General features: G+C 41.3%; 1 protein-coding gene across 8 annotated transcripts in view; it reads right to left on the reverse strand.

Moving 5' to 3' along the window:
* LOC109029726 (myocyte-specific enhancer factor 2) overlaps positions 1-16,850 on the reverse strand; it is a 428,152-nt gene that overhangs the window by 36,853 nt on the left and 374,449 nt on the right. The window contains exon 1 of one of the 8 annotated variants that reach the window (XM_072300142.1): positions 14,473-15,108. The exons of the other annotated variants lie outside the window; for them this stretch is intronic. The gene's annotated coding sequence lies outside the window, so the exon portion shown is untranslated. Of the gene's footprint in view, positions 1-14,472; positions 15,109-16,850 lie in introns of those variants that run through there. 8 annotated transcript variants of the gene reach the window in all.

A 16,850-nucleotide genomic window follows, 5' to 3' on the forward strand; every position in this document is an offset into this window, starting at 1 on the left:
GGCGATGAAAAATTTCCTCATGACGCAACGAAGTGCACATTTAAAAAAAATCTCGCAAAAAAGGAGCGAGTCAATGTACGACGGATAACTTGCGGTTTGCACGAGGGATATCGACGGCGAGGTTCCCAAATCACGTATCTCATTTGAGGTGTTTTAAAATCTCCGCTCCTATTTCATTTTTCTAAATGAGAGGTAATCGACATCATTCTTTGAGTTTTCACAGAGAATCTCCGCACAAAGAGAAAAAATTGCGGCAGCTTTTTATTGAGAATTTTCGCTGTCTGACTACTTCGCGGTCACGCGTAGGAAACTACTGTCGAGTGATAAAACTACGAAGATTCCGCCGATAGGATTGCAATTTTTCATGAAAAATGAAACCTTGAAATTTCACGTGAAATAATTCATGAAATGTCAGAGATAATTTGAAAGGTATTGAAAAATATTCTTCGAAACTTAATGCAAAATTAAACGAAAGGTAAATAGTTGTTGCTTTTGGGTGTTTGTTAATATGTGTAGCATATACCCAGCGCCCCCGTAGATCACAGTTTTACACACGTTTTTCACAGCTTTGTGAAATTTCATGAAATATTTTACGAAAATTTTCAATCTTTCGTACTTTTTACTTCACGTGAACAACCCTGTCCACTTATAGACAAAATAAAAAATGTATCTTGTAATCTTTAATTTTATTTATTCAAGAATTTCGTTTCGGGTGCTTACGGCCGAGTTTCCGCGCGCTTCAAATCACGAGACCGATCACGCAGGCGATGGACTCCAGCTAAAATGTTTTTTTACAAAGTGAACCCAGAATTCATTGCGTGAAAAGTACTTTCTTGATTAGTCGATAGCCTCTCTATATAGAGAGGTTAGAGAGGTCGTCTGTCGGTTAAACGTATACGTTAGACCGACAGGCAAGTGTACGCTCTTTTATTCTAAGTTACCGTAGACTGCGGGCTGTTGTTGAGATTTATAGACAAAGTGATAGACATAAAGAAGACGTAGAAAAAAAGGAGCGATCCTATCGGTGGAATAGCAGTTAGTTGCAATGAACAAGGGAACTAAGTAATAGAATAAATGAAGGCAACTCACGAGAGACCATATAATTAGTCCTTAAGTTTCCTCCTTAGTCTATGCCAGCCACCCGTTTCAACCAAAACGAGGTCTCCATTTTCCGTTTGCCTCCTTGGACTATCGTTTTGTCTATCAATTCCAACAGTCAGCCCGCTGATCGGATGGAAGAATCTGACTACCTATATAATTCCACCACATAAGTCGACTTCCCAGCTTTTGCTGTAGGGAGAAGAGGGTACACATGGCTCGGCACAGTGAGGGGAGGGGGCGCATGCCGAGAAGATTTACTCGGAAACAGTTTTCAACGTAAACACGGAGCGTGAGAGGAAACAGCCTCCAAATGGGTGGGATCGGAATACCACCCGCGCTTTAGAGCATCGCTGAGCAGCGTTGTCATTTTTCGGTAAATTAAATGTTCTGCGATAGTACCTATACGGGAAGAGTGCGGACAAGTCGAAATATGGAGCTTCTAGGGCCCCAAAGGACGGCCAACCGTCGCACGGTGGATCGAGTCAATGGGAGTGGTCGGACAAAATTTTGAAACTTCAAAAGCTCATAACTCCGGTTATACAAAGATTTGAGGTTCTAAAAGTGGTTCAATTGGTTTTCTCGAGAAAATTTCTTGGAGAAGCACCCCTTAAAGTTTAAAATGTGACGGAATAAACGGCGATATTTGCGATTTTAGTCAAAAATTTCATGTCCGACTTTTCTGATTGACTCGATCCACTGTGCGCCGTACACGAAAAACACTAGGGAAAAGCCGCTGCCGATCTTCAGATTCCAACATCAACCCAAGATGACCACAAATGTATTTGAGGGGCTTGGAGGCCAAGGCGCCTAACTGTAGTTTTTGAAAAAATTGAGAAATTATTGATTTCAAGGAAAACTACTGTTGATGCATATTCTGTGAACAATTCGCTCCAGAAATCAACTATTTAAACATCAAAAAGTAATTTTGAACTTTCTTCTTGCCATAAAGATCCATTTAATTTCGAAACTTCAAACACGTATTTCTCGAAATAGCAAAAACTGGACTTGAGCTTCTTGTCCTCCAAGCCCCTCATATATTTATACGCGTCTTTTTACGCATATGAGGGAAAATGTATGCAAAACCAGGTCAAATATGTGCTGACAAATGAGGGGTCAAAACAATTGCAATAACAAATCCTTCTAAATAGTATAAGTTCATAGATTGGCTGCCCTTTCCATAGCGTACATCGAGTCGTAATATAAATGGGAGAGCTGGCGCCATGTTCTGCTCGACGAGTTCCGAGCCCGGTGTGCGCCGAGCTCGGATCACTTTTTCGATATATGTTCGATCCAAGATGGCGGTGTGAAATGCATGGTAATTCCTATCTCCTTTGTTTACATCGGATGGCCGGGTACTCGTGTATCGCAAACAATCGATCATGTTTCGAAAAAGTGACCCGGCGTCACATTGGAGTCTCGGAATTCGGGATCTGGAAAATGCTTAAAAGAGGCGCCAGCTCTCCCACTTACACTGCGCCGCTATGTGCTCTATGGCCCTTTCCGGGTCTAAAAGCCCCATGACCTAACCTCAAAATTACCCACATGTCCAGACTCTCCCCGTATAGGTGCTCTAGTTCTGCCGTGCTAAGGAAAACGCTATGTGAGCTTAAAGGCATATTCCCAAATTCCTCTGATAAAACATACGGTATAGGAGGTAACTTGCGAAATTTTGCAGAAATGTTTCAAAAATTTTCATTCACTATTTCATGCAGAGTAAATGAAAACCTCTAGGTAATATATTCGTATATTTTTTCAAAAGTAAACATATAGGTGTTTCGTACACAGACGTCAAAATCGTACATAATATACCGCAGTGATAAGTTTAAGAAGAGAAAAAATAATGAACACGGATTAAACTACGATGTGATCGGAAAAAAAGTCAGAGGAAATCACATTAAACACTTTTTGTTCGATGGATTGAAAAAATTCTGAAAAAAACCTGCACATATTCTCACATTATGTAACCGGCGGGTAACGAGGAATCGTGTGGGTTTTTGTCGGTTTATTTTCGAGTTTTGGATCGAACATCACAGGTATCGTCATTGACAGCCGGAAAAAAATTGGATTTAGTTTCGGAGCATATATAGCTTAAACAGGCATGAGTCAAAGATTTGTCATAAAGAGCCACAGGAATCGACCCTCTTTCTATACCTCAATTTTTGTTATAAGAAGAGTTTAGGAATGATAAACTGAGAGAAAAGGCAATTTGGAAAGAAAGGGGAGAGGGGCATCGATTAAGATAAGGTGAATATAAGGGTAAAAAATGACATACTAATAACAAAAATGTTATTTAAAATTAAAAGATTTGGTAGAAATTAAATTGCATTGAAAAGTTATTTAAAATCAACTTATATTGAATTGGTTTGTTCGATTATCTCATCAACTTGTACCCTTAGTGGGCTGTTATCAAGACTACATTTAAGGTAATCGACTCAGAAAATGACAGGTATAGTGAGGGAAAGTAAGATTCTTAAAAATTAATTTTGAGAGTTAACATTTTCAATTCCTTTTCTTAGATAGTCCAAAACACCAAAGAATGAGTTTACGAGATGATGATTTTATACCTGCGCGCTTGTAAAATATGTACACCTGTTTTTGCAATTTACTGACTTCGAACAGGGAGAGGAGAAACTTAATGCAAATTGTGGGATCCGGACTAAGGAGCCACGATAGTTCCTGCTGCTAAGTGCTACGATTCGGGGGAAGGAAAAAAAAAAAAAAAAAAAAACTTGTCTACACGGTAAAATTTTTCTTAACTTTTCTGATGGGTTTTTGCTTTAAAGTTCTGGACTTTTCCAACTTCATACAATTCCCTGACATTTCTCGATTCGCACGATTTCTCCTGATCCCTACACCTCCGTGCTAAGGAAGAACGCCGTATGAACCTCCAGGCGTTGTCAAATTTCTTCTGACGTATCACGGATTTTCAGGAAAATCTTTGAAAATTTTCCTGTCAATTTCTCAGATAATTTTGTGGGTATTTAGATCTGAAGTTCCTGAAAGTTTCAAGAAAAAATATTCATAACAATCCTGAAAAATAAACATTTAATTGAAGGACATTTGGCAACTCTCGAATGTTCATACGGCGTTCTTATTCCTTAGCACGGGAGTAACACCGCAGCTGGTTCCTCCGACATTTTTGAGAAACAATGATTGCTCTGATTTTCCCAATTTTCCAAGGCCTTTCTGACACCTTCGCTCGCGGGTTCGCGAGAGATTTTCGCGGATGCACGGCTAGAGGCGGAGAGGTAGAGGAAGTGGTAATTAGACTGAAAAGAAAGTAGATTGCTGCTGGGAAAGAGAAGTATCCCACGGAGATCGGCGGAGAAGGGGTAGATTATACAGCACGGAACCCATTAGACGAAGCCGGAAACGAGACACCTAACCCTTAAACGGATTTAATGAAGCGGGAATCTGCGCCCTCGCGCTCCTGGCCTCGCGACGACTCGTCTTCCCGACGAACACGGCGGACCGCAGATAATTCTCCTTGCGCCCACTTTTTCATTCGATCTCACTCAACCACTTTCACCAACTCGAAAAACAGGCATCTAAGTTCACCACGTTCCCAGCTTCCGAGCAAGTTCGCAAGAAAACCGGCCTTTCTCAATACGAGGGATTTTCCTTGGATTATGGCTAAAAATAGATAGAGGAAGAATACGGACAGGTCGGTAATTTTGAGCTTAGACGATGGAGCTTTTAGGGCCCAAAAGAGCAGCCAATCTACATAGAGTACATAGAGTCGTAGTGTAAATTGGAGAGCAGGCGCCATGTTCTGCTCCGAGCCCGAGTTCCGAGCCCAGTGTGTGCGGGTTACTTTTTCGATACATATTCGATCCAAAATAGCGGTGTGGAGAACGTAGTAATTCAATTCCGTGGCCGGGTCCCCGCGTGTATCGCAAACAATCGATTATGTATTGAAAAAGTGACCCGGCGCCGCACAGGAGTCTCGGAATTCGGGACATGGAAATTGCTTAAAAGTGGCGTCAGCTCTGCCACTTACATTACTACTCTATGTACTCTATGCCAATCATGGGCAGAAATAGGGGGCGGGGGGCTCGCCCCCCCCCCCACAATGCTGCTCGGCCCCTTCCAAAAATGTCAAGGACCCAAGCTACTAATTAACTTTGAGGTAAAAGGCATATGGAATGTAATAAATATGGGCTTAATCCTAATGTAATCGATCAAAGATGTCAGAAAAATGAAAATTACTTGCAAAGAGAGCAGCTTCCTCCGAGTAAGGAACATGGAATGCAGTTTGACTGTATCCGGTTGTGGTTTTTCGCGCATTTTAGCGCAATACTTGTTATCATGAGATTTAAAGTAAGATACATTCAATTAAAACCCACAGTGGGATATGATATTTTTAAAAACAAGTCAGCCAAATTTCTTTCATCAGCAATATTTAATTCCATTTAATTTGTTGAGAATGGCTTTAAATTGCTCCTAAGACGTTCTAATTTTCAAAAATTTTCCGGTTAAGGTCCCCCGAACCCCCCTCTGCAGCTGGGGGGACGGTCCCCGGTCCCCCAGACCCCCCTTAGCTCAAGTCATATACCCTCCTGTGCCCCCCCCCCCCACAAAAAATTCCTAGTTCCGCCCATGATGTCAATTTTTGAATTCAAATGATCCACAGTGATTTATTACTACAAATATAAAGACTAGTCGTTGGTGAAGTACGCATTTGACTTAGTTTTTGCATTAACTTACTCATTTTTTCAGGAGGACGCTCATTTATGAACATTTTTGGACATTATGGTTTGATATTGGAATCTGGCGATTGGCAGTGACATTTTTCGTTTTCGAATGTTGGCTGCCCTTTAGAGCCCTGAGAGCTTCATATTTTTATTTGGACATGCCCGTTCTCTCCCTATATAGGTACTCTAACTAAAAACATTCACTGAAAAGACAAAACAGGATGTCCTACTCTGCGTAGTGCCATATGTGGAATCAATTACTGATTAGCTCCCGGTTTGAGTCTTCATGGATCTCACAAACTGGCAAACTGATTAGACCACCACTGCGCATTAGGAGAAAGGAACTTACAGTTTGTGGTGATGTAGGAAGTAGAACACGAAGTAACCGAAATATGAGGTGATTATTTTTTGGTTAGTTTTCCTCGGGTTGCGCTGCCGAAACTTCGGGTTGAAAAAATGCAACCTCCTGTAAAAATCAGGCGCGAGCCGCCAGGATATATTGACCGCACTATTCGGTTCTTTTAACTGTGCCCTCGGTTTTAGGAACCGTCTCCTCGGTTCCTACAACTGCACTTTCAAATCAAACGGAGCTAGAGAAAAAGCGCGATTGCGTGAACCCAGAGTAGTTACATGAACCTGATAGAACGGAAGTATACGGTCAATATAGAACATCGCATTTGCAGTTAATATACCAAGCTTTTTTTACTCTACAGTGCAGGAAAGAGTACACACTCGTGCTAGTTTAGCGGCACGGAGTAGACTTTTTCTCTAATTTCGGAAAAGATACATCTGCAAGCCATGGATGCATGCAAGTAAGTTTTACGTTGGCAAAATCTTGATATTTTCGGTGAATAATGAGTTGTTATATCACTTACGATTTTTTGACAAAACATTTTTCTAACTAATCTCAGGCAGCTTAACTTTGCACCCTTTTTTTCAATAACATCAACTTGGAAACATCTCACTCAAGAGTTCAAGCCTGCCAAATTGACGCGCAACGGCTACCATCACCACGATATCAAGCGAGGTGAACGATCAATTTTTCGATATTTTCCATTTCGACGCTGTGGTAAAGAATCGATTACAGGTGTATGTTGCAATCATCCTGTTTATCGATCCTTTTCCATAGGTTTAAATGACAGATTAATCGATACATCGCAAAGCACGTCACGCCACTGAATGATATGATAGTCAGGCAACGACCTGCGATTCCTGCGCAGATCGGGCGTGAGTAAGTTGAGATTCCTAGAATTTTAGATTAAATAGGTTTGGCTTTTTTTTTAATGAGAATTTTTGAGTCCAAAATCCTTGATGCGACGCAGCAAGAAATCTGTGAGCGTTCGAAGACCGTCTTTTTTCCTTTCAGCGAAAAATGAGAAAAAATTGAGAAGCGCACTGGAAGTGCACTGAATTTTGAGTTGTTTTTTTTTTTTTTTTTTGACTCTACGCGTAATTAGAACTTTTTTTTGTTGAGAGAGGAAAATCCCCAAAAATGAGAAAATTTGGAGGCTCGGATGGCGACTAATTTTTGCCTCGAAGAACTTGGATGGTTAAATAGAGGAATCGGACATTTTTTAAGAGAACCTTACTGACTCTGAGGGTAGAGCCACTTGCTATACATTGCTTAGCATGCCGTGCCACAGAGAACCGTTGTTTGAATATTCGGACGTTTTCCAATTTCCCCCAGTAAAAAAGTTATGCTCACTGAGTTACGAATGTTATTTATTCAAATATTCCGATACTTTACGTTAAATTGTAAATAGAAATGTCTGAAAACTTGGAGGAAAAGAACCTCCTTATTTAAAAGTTTCACAGAAAGTTTTTCCTTCATCAAAGAAGATATGGCAGAGTCAGGGTGGCAGGAAACATTAGGAGCGAATGAGAGATTGAAAATTTCGAGAATAGTTCATGAAATTTCACGACGCTGAGAAATTTTTGAACAATATAAACATTCATTTCAGAAGCAGGGTATGCAAACTGCAATGAAAAACCCCCGAACATGACAAAAACCCCTCGATTCCAATACCTTACTCTGACTTTTTATTCCCGTTTTTCAAACGGAGAACACAAATGATAAAAACTAGCAAAACAATGCCTCTCCGCAATTTTAGCAGCGTTTTGATAGCTATTTAGCGTGAGCTGATAATCCTCGTTTTGAATGTAACTTTCGATAACTTTCATGTATTTTTGATGAAATTCCACGATTTTATTACTGATGAAATTTAGCCACTCTGTGCAAAGACAGAGGACTGATATCAAGGTGATAGAAGAAGAAAAGAATTTGAAGAGAAAGGAATTCAAGAATTTGGATAATGAACCTCCCTCACATTTCCCTGATTTCCCTGACACACTTTGGTGAAATTCCCTGACAATTGAATATATGACAAATGGCTGAGAAGACATAATTGAAAATAGTTATTGGGCAAGATTTGTAGTTCGAAACCTCAAACCCATTTTAGAAAGCAAATAAAGAAGAATCAACAAATTTTCCCTGACATTTCCCGGTTTTACCGATTTTACCTGACTGTGGCAACCCTGAACATGCCATAGTGTGAGATTTCGTGAGAAATAGTATTTCGGCATCATTCGCGTCTTATTGCGAAAAACGGTAGGCGACCAGCGAAATTTCTGATGGGCCCTGAGCCCGGAGCCCGCGGCCAGGGTGAGTGGCGGATCTCGGGTTCACCGTCTGACGTAAGAGCGGATCCATTATGTTCGGTTTGCCGTACTAAGGAAGAACGCCGTATGAACATTCGAGAGTTGCCAAATTTTCTTCAATAAAATGTTCATTTTTGAGGAAAGTTATCAATATTTTTCCTTTAAATTTTCGGAATCTTCAGGTGAAATAGTGAACTAAAATATCTGAAAAATTGGGAAGAAAATATTCATAAATTTACTACGAAATTCGCGTTTCAGGAAAAGAAATTTGGTAACGCCTGAAGGTTCATACGGCGTTTTTCCCTAGCATGGCAGCGGTGGTGTGCGCTACCAGACGGGACCTAGCCGGTGCGCCGCGCCGTGCTGCCACTACGCAACGCGAACGTTCAGTGTTGACACACGGATGACGCACAAACGGACCGCCCATGTACGTTCGCTCGTGTAAAAAACTCGGAGAACCCGTGCAAACCGAAAGTATTGCAATTTTCGAATAAATTCCCGAGGGACACCTCCGAACGTTTTCCATTCATGACCAATATTTGCGCAGATCATGCACGCGTGACGTTATCTCACGCTCCTCGCCGCGAATACTATTACTCCTGCGCCGAGTAAATTGCTCTTTATGATGGTAAACATTGACTTGAAAAGTGTTAACCGTGGCCTTTGAGTTCCTTGCCCCGAACGGTGGCATTCGTTTGTGCACGCGTGCGCCGCTTTACACTAAAAAAAAATCTCGGTGTATTTACTAAGAAAAGGGTAAAATTACCAAGGATTCAGGGTTCTATTTGATCCCAGTTTTTTCTTGGTAAAATTACCATTTATGGAATTGGTAATTTTACCGAAAAATCTCGGTAAAATTATTGAACTTTCTCCATAATTTTACTGAACCTTGGTAAAAACGCCAATATTTTTTATCGACTGTGGTAGAATTACCGAGATAAAATGGCGAAGTTACCGGGAATTGATTACCAATAAAAGTGGTACTCTTACCTGAAAAAAAAACAGTAAAAATACCGGTTTTTAGGTTAACTTACCAGTCTGTCTTGGTAAAATTACCAATACCTGGTAAAAAAAGTGAGATGTAAATGTACCAACGGACCTTGGTAAAAACACCGAGAATTTTTTTTCAGTGACCGAAGCGAGGAAAAAAGGTTTTCAATCGAATAGGAGCGTTTCCTATGATGCATGCGATCTATAATCACCGGTCGAGACAATCATAGGCTCAGCTGGAGTGATTGTACGGACTTGCTTACCCCCCCCCCTTACTTTTCCAGAAGTTTGAGTCTCCCCGTTCAAAAAGAGGAGGTTTTCCCAGGAAAAATTCACATACTCTCATATATGGATATTTAGACTGCATTCTCACGCAAAATTTGGCCGCATGCAAACTGAAGATTCAACTCTATGAATAATCCTTAAAAATGGTTTAGTCTCGCCTCCCGTTATGATTGCTCATTTCCCTCTCCCCTAAAGAATCGATCAGAAAAGGTGATCCCTTTTGCAGTCGCTTTATTAGCTGCCTTCAATCGTTGGGACTGAGCATTGCGACAACGAGTGGATAGTCTGATTATCTTCATAGGCTGGTTATTGAAATTGATAGACAAAGCAATGGACAAAGAAGATGACGGGAAAATAGAGCGACACTGTTGACCGAGATGGGCGGTTCTTAGAGACGAAGGGATACTGAAGCTGTCCAGCCCTGTCTCCTACCGTTCACATCGAAATGAACTTTCGGCTTCTGCCAATTTTCATTTGATGAGACGAAATTTCTCTGAAAAACTACTAATGTATCCTACTTACTGTAAGTGAACATTTCAAAGAAAGGAAAATCCATCGATTTTGCTGGGGGAACTTGAAGGCATTCGATTCCTCATACGACTTAGTTCCTTAAGACGACTTAACTGGTGAGTATCCTAAGTTAAATTAGGAAGTCCTAAGTGCTCAGTTAAAAAGCCAAAAGCCCACTACTTGCAAAATATGATTATGCTTGTTTCAAAGAATTAAATACGCACATAAAAGCCGAAATTGAAACATTTACGCCGATAATGTGCGACCTACTCGTAGGACTCCTCGTGGTAGACATACGAATAAGTTTGGATTTTACTGTGAGTTAGAGATCCTGCATTTGGTGCTTAATTCTCATCTGCGTAGCTTAATTTTATTTTTTTGTTTCGGCGAGGGGGAGGGTGGGGGTTACAATGATCTATCTGGATGTTGGATGGTATTCTGCGACTACCTATTTGTACAGTCACAACTACGACTTGCCAATTCTTCGTAGCAATGCCGTGTATTAGCTGTAATTACGGTTTATTATAAAAGGAGCATAGCGACTGTGTAAGTCGACAATCACACGACTCGGTTTGTGACGTGGCAGACTTCCAGTCATACTTTATTTTTTAAACGGAAAACTTCTCAACGACAATTCTTTAAAACTGCCGTGATTTTTCCTCTCTGTGCGAAGACAATTCTCCAGAAATTTCAAGGAATGATGTCACTTTGTTCTCCTTCAAAAATTAACACAGAGACTGAGATTTTCAGACACCGCAAACGAGATACCTATGTGATTGCGGACTTACGCCGGCGATATGTCTCGTTTCAAAATTTACGCGATGCTTTAATAAATCAAGCTACTGATACGAATGTTTAAAATAATGGACAACGAGACGGCGTAAAAATTGCACTATACCTCAAGGCACTTTTCCTTGTCATAATATCACGCAGAGCACGTTGAGCATGTCGAAAGCACCCAGAATTCATTCATAATGTAAAAGTTGACGTTTCATCTTTAGCGATAGGATCTATGATTTAAATTTCCCGCTCGCGAAAAAGCCAAAATCGACGGCAGGGAACTCGGCCATTATCCAAACTCATTCATAAGGCAAACAAAACACGAAAAAATGGGCAACCAAGTTAAGGAAGTTTTTTTAAAATTTATTCGGGCTATTTTTGTGTATTATTATTATTCATTAGGTACTCGGTGTTTGGTTGGGAATAATCTTCTCCCTCTTCTAATTTGCAAAATTAGTGACCCTCTCGAGAAAAAATATGCAGAGGAAAAAATTATTCTGCATCGTGAAACGTGCTGAGGTTAGTTCGGTGCTTGATTTGACTCGCGTATACAGTGGATTTTTTCGTGAGCGGGAGATTTAAATTGACGTGCGCGGATAACAGTATTTTCTCATTTTTTAGTTAAAATTGTTAACTTTCAAAATGCCTGCCATGTTTTAAGTGAAATTTTGATAAATGTATGCTTGATTTCTGGTTCACAATCACGAATCTTGTCAAGAAGAAGAAAAATAACTATTATAATAGTTAATGTTTCGTAATAGTTAATGCTGATGTCAGCATTCGACATGAATAATGAGACAATATCTCCGATTTTCCCGGATATTTGTCGCCCCTAATGAATCGACTCCGTAGAGGTTTCCATGGTTTAGTCGACGCTTTATGGTTTGAGGTTGATTTTTAGGCAAAGCTCTCATTTAATTATCAAACCCATAGGTGCGTCTTTCTCTAAATCACTAAAATTTCACTCAACTCCCATCAGAGGGAGTTCGTGATCAAATCTTCAACTATTAGATAATCATCACCACGTGCCTTTTTTCTGCTGCATGCACTGATCCAAGTCTGTTTACTTTCAGTGGCAAGGCGTGAATGGTCGACGATCGATATTGCCCCATTTGAAGTTATGGTGAAGAATGATTATTAAGGTGTTCGTTGCAAACACCCTATTTATCGATCCTTTTCCATATACATTAATGAATGACAGACGTATCGATATATCGCAAAGCACGCCACGCCACTGTTTACTTTGTAATCACTTTCCGTCTCGCGATAACAGAGGACCGAATATTCATTTTCCGTTGCTTTTTTTTCCCTTTTTTTCTAGTTGAAAACGAGATTGTTACATTTCAAAAATTCTGTGTTTGTATAGGTAATTTAATGTGTGCTTTCTATATTTTTTATTTTGTGGTAGCCTTTCCCCGGATTAAGTTCCACCATGCTTTTTGGGCTGATTAAATTGTTCATCATCTTTCTCCTTCGGTTCCTTCATTCATTTTTGACCATGAGGATATGTACATCCACAGTCCTTTGGTTCCAAGTGGACCACTAGACAAGGTATGGATTTAAGCGTCCCAATACACTGTTCCTATTCAAAATTTCACGCAGAGCACGGTTTGCGCGACGAAAAATTACTGGGGTTAACTTCCAACTCAGATATTGACCTTTTTACTTTGCATTAGTCACAAAAAAGTGACTTTCTCCCTAACATGATAAACGTGGGCCTACTTGAATCAAATCGCGCACTACGCATACGGGTATCGGCAGGCTTTTCAATCGAGCTGTCTTCTGTCTCTATCCTGTATTGTTCGAAGTGAAAATAATGTGCAATAGCTGAGCCGCAGAAACGAAATCGAGGTCATCATATTTTCGTACCTTTAAGAATATCCCGGTAACGTCTAAGGTGCGCTTTAACTCAAGTAGATTGACTATGGTTAGGTTTCCATCAAGAATTCTTTCAGTAACTTCCGTTGTACAAATCATGTTGTATGTGAAATTTAATGAGAAACCATAGCTCATAATGCTTGAATTTACACCTTGTCTAGAGGTTCATTTTGACCGCGGAAACTATGAAAACCGAACTTTCTTTGTCAAGGGACTAATTTTAAAAAGTTTGGCAAAGACTGGCAATCAGCCTAATCCACATACTTTCCTACTTTTCTAAGTTTGATTCCAAGTTTCATGGGGAATGAACGGACTCAAATTCAGCGGTAGGGTGCGTTAAGCTAATTACTTAGAATTCGACGGTGAAAATAACCGTTGAGCTATATCGACGAAATCGTGTAGTAATTTGACAATTTGCAGGCTGATAGAAGTTCATATGAATTGACTGTTATTCGATGTACATTTTCATGTTAAGATCTTGTTCAGAGAGGGTTCAAAAAATCGACGTTGAAGTTTAGGGTTAGTTCCACATCTAACTAAGAATCTTGGCTACGTAATTTTATTTTCCTAAAAAATAAAGTGGAGGGTCGTGTCTTCAGAAAGTCGAAACCGTCGCCTTTCAAAAGCAGGCTTTGAAATAAAAGTTTCAGAAGTGCTTTCAATAAGACTATTTTTGGTAAGATTATGACGTGTAAAACAGTTTGATTACAATTCCTTAAAAGGGGGTGGGGGGTAATTACCAATATCTCTTACAGTAGAATACCTGAAGATTGGCTTTGAGGTTAGAGAACATCTGTTCGTAGCTTTTTACACGGTTCTTGTGGAAAAAACCTGAAAAAAAGCTACTTTTGACTACTTTGAAATTCACTTTTTCACCTCACCCCAGAAGGGTCTATGTAACAATTTACAACGTAATGCACTCAAACACTCTCACACGAGTTCTAAATCTTCAGGTTTTCTCTTCCGAGAGGTATTGGTATTACACGTTCTCAGGCTCAAGAGGAAACCACTTGATCCTTAATGAGCCTTATTTCCTCTCTCTATAAGCACTTGATTGGAGCCTCCATGTTGTCATCGCACAACGTGACAGTAATGCCTGAGGACCAGGAAGTCTCTTTGGTGCGGTAAAAACAAGGAAAAAACGTAGTAAACGGACTGCTGAATTTCGACTTGATATTTTCAGGGGACTTAGATCACTGGTAGAGATAAATAAATGTAAAATGTCAAACGTTGGAAACGTAGAAGGAAAAACTTGCGAACTTTCCGGGTTCCTTGAAACAGCCATTTCTCATTTGACAAACTACAGATTATAGTCCCGAACAGAGCCTAACCTAACTGAAAGGGAACGAGTCATATGACTGTTCAATTCTATAAATGTAGCTGTAAGTTCCTACGGTAAAAAATTTGTAATTCTCTTGCACTTTAAGTCCTATACTTGGAGCTTCAAAATTATCTTTCTTCCTTAGTGGTGTAAATCCTCTGAACCATAACCAGTCATGATTCAACAGTTCATGTACTACTAATATGTAGAACAGCCAAAACATAATAGGTAAAAATATGGGAAGACGTTATTTACATTAAAACGAGGCGGCGTCATTGAAACAAGTAGATCCGTTGCCGTTCGACATTCCATTGGGGTCGCCACACCGGCTGCACAGTCACACACACATAAACACAAAAAATCGGACCGAAAATGATTGTTCTTCTGTCAAAACGAACTCGCGGAATCGTCCGGTGAAATTAAAAGGCAGCTAGAGCCAATCAGCACACACTGACTTTGGCAAACCACTGGAAAAGCCAAGATATTCCACAGTGAAAAAGTCAAAAACAGTCAGGAACTTATTACTCGGGCGCAGGAGAAAGCGAAACATAACAGCCTCACCGCGGAATGACCCGAAATGACGAGGGGTAGGCTAACAACCGCCAAATTTTCACAACAAAAGTCGGGGACAAACTCTGGGGAAAACGCGTTGCCAGACGGGGGTTGGGATCGGGTAGAAACGCCGAGGGGACGGATATTGTAAACAAAACTCGGGCGGTTTCGGCGATGAAAAAATTGTAAACAAGCGGAGTCTGAAAATTGTAAACAGAGTCGGGGGGGTTTTCACGTGAGGAGCAGGCTGCGGGACCACGCGGACGCGGCGGCGGGCGCTAAAAATAAGATCGCAGTGCAGCGCGCGCGGAAAGCGGTCCTGGAGTGGTCGCAGCAATTATGAAACGCAGGCCGGGTTCGTCGGTGCCGTGACGTCACGCCGGCGCCGACCAATGGGGGAGCGCGGCTCGCCCCCCGCCCTCCTGGAACGCCACTTTCCCCCCCTTCCCCGCGCGTAGCGAGGAAGGACGAAAGCCTTATGAACTTGACTTACCCCGACCCGGGCCGACAACGTCGAAGACACCGACGGTCCCGTGTGATACCTCCCCAGCTGCACGCTGATTTTTGGGATCGGTAGACGTAGCGATAGACAAAGTCGACAATGGGAGCACGAAGCGATCCTTTAAAATGTATATTCAACAGATTCCCTCAATTTTTGGGATCTTAAGGGGGTCTCCGGTCCGTCAAGCGTTGAATACTTATCAAGGGGATACGGAGTTGCGTTGCGAAGCATTACAAGGGGGTGCGAGGGGTCAAAAATTTCGAAAAAGTGCGTATAGTGATTTATGAAAGGGGAATAATTTTCAACTGTCTATCGTCAATCGTCTATACATGACCATGATTATCAGTGTTCGCCTGATAACCCATTCTTCACTATGACTTCAATCGGGGAAATATAGGATAGTCTAGGATTCTTGCCTCGCCGCCTCCGGGGAAAGTTGAATGAAAATGAAGAGGTGTGAAAGAAGGTGCTTCTGAACGGGAGTCAAACCCACCCTCGCCGACCTCATAACTCCATCATTCACCAGACCACGACGAGGAGGGTGCTCGGTGCCGGGGGCGAGTTCATTGCACTTTCGTTTCGCTGCGACTTGACTCGAGCAGTAGAAGCGGCGCCTTCAGAGAAAAGGGGGCGAGCAGAGGGGGGGGGGGCGAAGGGGCTGGAGATACCCCATTAGCTGCCGGAGAGAAGTAAATGTCCGGATTTCCGCCCAAGGAAGTTTAAATTATCAGCTGTTGCTCCAACAGATCAGGATCGGCACGCGCTGCAACACTACGACAAAGTGGGGGGGAATGAGGGGGGGGGGAATGGGGGGGGAATGGGGGGGGGGGTCGCACGGGGTGATGAAGACAGGATTCAGGCCGGGCGGCCCCTGCAGAATGCACCCAGTGCACCCGCGCACCCTTTCCCGCTGATGCCATATCGATATCGAAATCGCACAGAAAAAAATTATGGAAAAAATGAAAAAAATCGTCTTGGCTGAAAAGAACATGTGTTTGGACGAGAAGTATTCTTTCATCCACGCAAGAATGTTTAACCTGATTTTTCCATCTTTTTTTTCTACTTTTAATCTGATAAAGTTATGGATGACATACTAACAAGTCAACCAACCTTCTTAGTTACGAAAAGTCTATATCAACGTACGTCGAATCGGACGAAATGATTTACGTTTGATTCCACCGAGAAAACCTCGTAATTTTAGGCGTAGCAGATGTTAACTTTTCAAGAAAATTGCGGCTCACTGAGTAAAATTATTCGATTGGGCAAAACATGGAGAGTAGTTCGGTTGCCACTTAAGTATGAATAGACTTTGATTTGTTGGCAAAAATAGAGATATAATTGAAAAACACAGAAAATGAATTTGGAGATTGTCCACCGTGTTCTTATTGAAATTTTCACGAGAAAAAATTCTGCGGTGCATAATTTTTTACCTTGTACAGTGGATGAATATGGGCGAATTTCGTCTCAAAACATTGGCTGAACACTCTTTTAGGCCCAAATATAAAGTACTCGAATTTTCAGTTTGGTGCCCTTTTCCCGCTTAAACTTGGCATCAAGGCGGGGGAGTCCAGGTTTCAGC

Source organism: Bemisia tabaci, chromosome 1 (assembly GCF_918797505.1).
Source record: "Bemisia tabaci chromosome 1, PGI_BMITA_v3".
Lineage (NCBI taxonomy): Eukaryota > Metazoa > Arthropoda > Insecta > Hemiptera > Aleyrodidae > Bemisia > Bemisia tabaci.